The 3903-nt window shown below is 37.4% G+C and overlaps 1 protein-coding gene across 1 annotated transcript in view; it reads right to left on the bottom strand.

Moving 5' to 3' along the window:
• Nucleotides 1–3903, bottom strand: part of LOC102876210 (secretory carrier-associated membrane protein 1-like) — a 148087-nt gene that overhangs the window by 109474 nt on the left and 34710 nt on the right. The gene's annotated exons all lie outside the window — the stretch shown is intronic.

Genomic DNA, 3903 nt, shown 5'->3' with positions numbered 1-3903 from the left:
ACATAGGGTCACTATGAGTCGCAAGCGACTCGACGGCACATAACAACAACAACACCCTAAAGCAGGAGATTTTCAAAAAGGGATGCTTGATTTAAGATGATAATCAAGAAAAAGGACACGTTAATTTTTAAAAACTAAGATATTCAATCTAGTCATTGGTAGGGTCAATCAAATTAAGAAAGATTTTATGTCAACAAATGTGATCTTTAGCCACAATCTCAATACCCATCCTTCCCACCACATACAAAACCAGACTCTTCCTTCCTCTATATGCTAAAGAACTCCAGAATCTTCTTCCCAGCAGGGATGCAGAGCTGCTAAGGGAAGGTAACTAACAAGCAGAGTCATTCTGTATAAACTACACACACATACCCAATTCAAGTAACCAGGGGCAATCTCTAAACTGTACTTCTCAGCCCTCACTTAAAGAGGGTTAGCAGCAGCTCCACATGATCAGAAATACCTTCCCTCATCTTGTCTGGCTGCCTCCATCAGGCGCCTTCTGTATTATGGCACCTCTGAATGTCATTTCATGCCTGGAATGATGCCTTCTTGGACTTGTGCCCAGGGGCAAGCACCTCCCTCCAGCCCTTCTCCTCACCATACCTCTGCAGGATCAGCCCTGCTATCCTCTCCTCTTCTTTTAAACATCTGTTCTTAATCGTACCTCAGAGACTAAGCAGTAGTCTTCCTGATACCTTCCCCAACCCAAGTAACTCCAATCCTAGAATTAATCCTCTGATGGCACTTGCTAGTACTTATCTTCATTAGCATTTATTTCATTGACACAGTTATCTGCATACAAGTCTTCATTCCCATACTAGACTGTGATATCTTCAAATACAAAAATACTTATTTTTTAAAATATGCCTGGTGATAATTTGGTAGCTACTATTTCTTGAGTCTACAAGATAAAATATTATGCAGTAGATTATCCCAAACCAAATTCACTGCCATAGAGTCAATTCTAAAGAGATTTACTCTATAAGACAAAGTAAAACTGTTTCCATAGGGGCTCCAAAACTGGAAAGTTAAAGAAGTAGACTTCCTCAGCTTTCACCTGCAAACTGTACATCTTCTAGTTACCAAGCAAATGCTTTAACCACTACACCACCAGAGTAGTAGTGGTGGTGGTGGTGATGGTGCTGATGGTGGTGGTAGTGATGTTGGTGAGTGGGTGGGTGGGTGTAACACCAGTCACAACCAACACATTGCTGACCCTCCAGCAGGATTTCAGAGGCAGTTAACTGCACCAGAGGAAACTGCCCATCTTTCTCCCACAGAGCAGCTAAGCTGGTGGATTTGAAATATGTGCCTTTGGAAATGCAACACAGCTTCTTAGCGTAAGTAAAGTATATATACTTCTACAGAGTGAATGAAAATTTACAGACCAATGATAATAAAATGTACCTTTTATGCAAGAAAATAAAACAAATGTATATTTTTAAAAGGATTTAAAAATCAATAAAAACAAAGATAGAAAATCTCCTCCCATGCAATTTACAATCTCTGAAAACCCACAGGAGGCGCAGTTATAAATCATTCCAACTCAATGACACATAACAACCACACAAGGAAAGAAGGGGCCTTGGTGGTATAGTGGTTAAAGTGTTCAGTGCTAATGCAAAAAATGGTGTTCAATTTTCTTCACGGGAGAAAAATGTGGGAAGTGTCTTTGTGTAAAGATTTAAAGCCTTGGATAATTCCACTCTGTCCTGTAAGGTCATTATAAGCTGCAAAGGACATGATGGCAGTGTCCTTTTGAGTTTTATAGGGTAAGGAACAGTGAAGAGAAGACTGTCTTCAAAGCTAGATTTCCCTAAATGTTTATCATAGTTTTTGAAACCATGAAAATGTTTTCTATTACTATAGAAATAACTCAGAAAGGAGGTGTTGCAAAATGTTTTGCTTAGTCAACATTCAGGACATCAAAGTTATCCTCTCAATGCTAAAGTAGTACAAACAGTCCCAATTCTTATTTTAAAAATTCACATAATCTCAGACTCCTTGGATTTATCTTAAATAGTAAATAGATGAATTTTTAATACAAAAACTGATAGTTTAGTTCTAAAAAGATGCAGAATGAAATAATTCCTCTATATTCAACTACAGTAAGCAGAAGGCACAAGGTGTTTCGGGGTTTTTTTTTGTTTTTTTTTTTTTAAAAAAAAGTTAATCCAGATTGAATGTTAACTGGCAGTCTGATAAAATCATTGCCTCAAGTGAACCAGGTTCACGTCTACTAAATCTGGAATCTCTCCTAATGTAGTATTAGATGACAAAGCAGTACTCTATGCACAGGATATGCCAAGAGCGTGACTGAATTTGAGGAAGGTAAAAAGTTTCAAATTATTTTTAATAAATATATGTAGTCCAGAGAAAGCTGTGGTCTGTAAACTGGGATAACAAAGCTGAACCATATTTAATAATCAATTACACTTAATGCCTGTTAGATACCCAGCACTTACTTAACCAATGATCTTCCCCGGCAGACAACACTGTTCTATTTTTCAACAAAATGAGCTATAGCCTTAAAAAAATCCAAAAGCCTTGCTCTTTTTTCTGAGACAGGCTTTTACAATGCTTCCTGTATATTGTTTTCCATCAAGTAAGATAAAAACAGAGTTTAACAAAATCACAACTTGCAAAAGACTTTAGCTGACTGTTAATGATTCTAAAACTCTGGTAAAAGAATATGCATTATCTCCTCTTAAATACCATCAAAATGAAATTGCTTCAAATGATAATTCTGCATCTTCTATGAAGTGGTTCTCAAACTTCAGCAAGCTCTGAAACTTTAGAAGGCTATTAAAATCCAGACTACTGAATCTCAGTCCCAGAGCTTTTGATTTAGTAGGTCTGAGATGATGCTGTAGAATGTGAATTTCTAAAAAAGCTAAGATTCCAAGGTAGTCTTCATTCACTTACTTCAGAGGACTATATTAGTGTCTGTATTTTATTAACATTTAGGTAGCAAGTAAAGACATTTTTAACAGTTTAACAAATATTCTATGTGGATCTATGCATCGATACTTAACAGTTATATCTTTATTCAAATTGAAGCTGAAGTTGAGAAAAATTAAATCAAGTCCACAGGAACCAAGATTTGAACTTAAGTCTGTCCCACTCGAATTTCAAAATCATCTCAGGAACAGGTTTGAGGCCTTGAGCACCAATGAGCGTAGACCAAACGAATTCTGGGAGGATATCAAGAAAATCATCCATGAAGAATGCAAAAAGATCATGACAAAGGCTGAAGAAGAAGAAAAGACCAAGATGGATGTCAGATGAGACTCTGAGTATTATTGCATTAGAGGACCAAGAAGCCAAAGCTAAAGGAAGAAATAAAGAAATCAAAGAGCTGAACAGAAATTTTCAAAAGGGAGCCCGGAACGACAAAGCAAGATACTATAATGAAATGTGCAGAGAGCTGGAGTCAGAAAATGAAAAGGGCTGAACTCGCTCAGCGTTTCTTAAGCTGAAGGAGTTGAAAAACAAATTCAAGCCACGGGTAGCAATACTTAAGGATAGTTTGGGTAGAATGTTAAATGATCCAGGAAGTATGAAAAGAAGATGGAAAGAGTACACAGAGTCACTGTATCAGAAGGAATTGGCTTATACAGAGGAATTTCATGAAATAACATATGAACAAGAGCCTATGGTGATGAAGGAGGAAGTTCAAGTTGCTCTGAAGGAATTGGCTAAAAACAAGGCTCCAGGAGTTGATAGCATACCAATTGATTTATTTCAACAAACAGACGCTGCCCTGGATGTGCTAAGTTGTGCCAGGAAATCTGGAGGACAGGCAGCTGGCCAACTGACTGGCAGAGATCGATATCTGTTCCCATTCCAAAGAAAGGTGACCCAACAGAGTGTGGAAATTATTGAAAAATATCACTGATA

The sequence above is a fragment of the Elephantulus edwardii genome, unplaced genomic scaffold, assembly GCF_000299155.1.
Source record: "Elephantulus edwardii isolate Elephantulus edwardi_28Jun2011 unplaced genomic scaffold, EleEdw1.0 scaffold00082, whole genome shotgun sequence".
In the NCBI taxonomy this organism is placed as follows: Eukaryota; Metazoa; Chordata; class Mammalia; order Macroscelidea; family Macroscelididae; genus Elephantulus; species Elephantulus edwardii.
The sequence above is the reverse complement of the archived record's forward strand: the minus strand, read 5'-3'. Positions and strand labels throughout refer to the sequence as shown.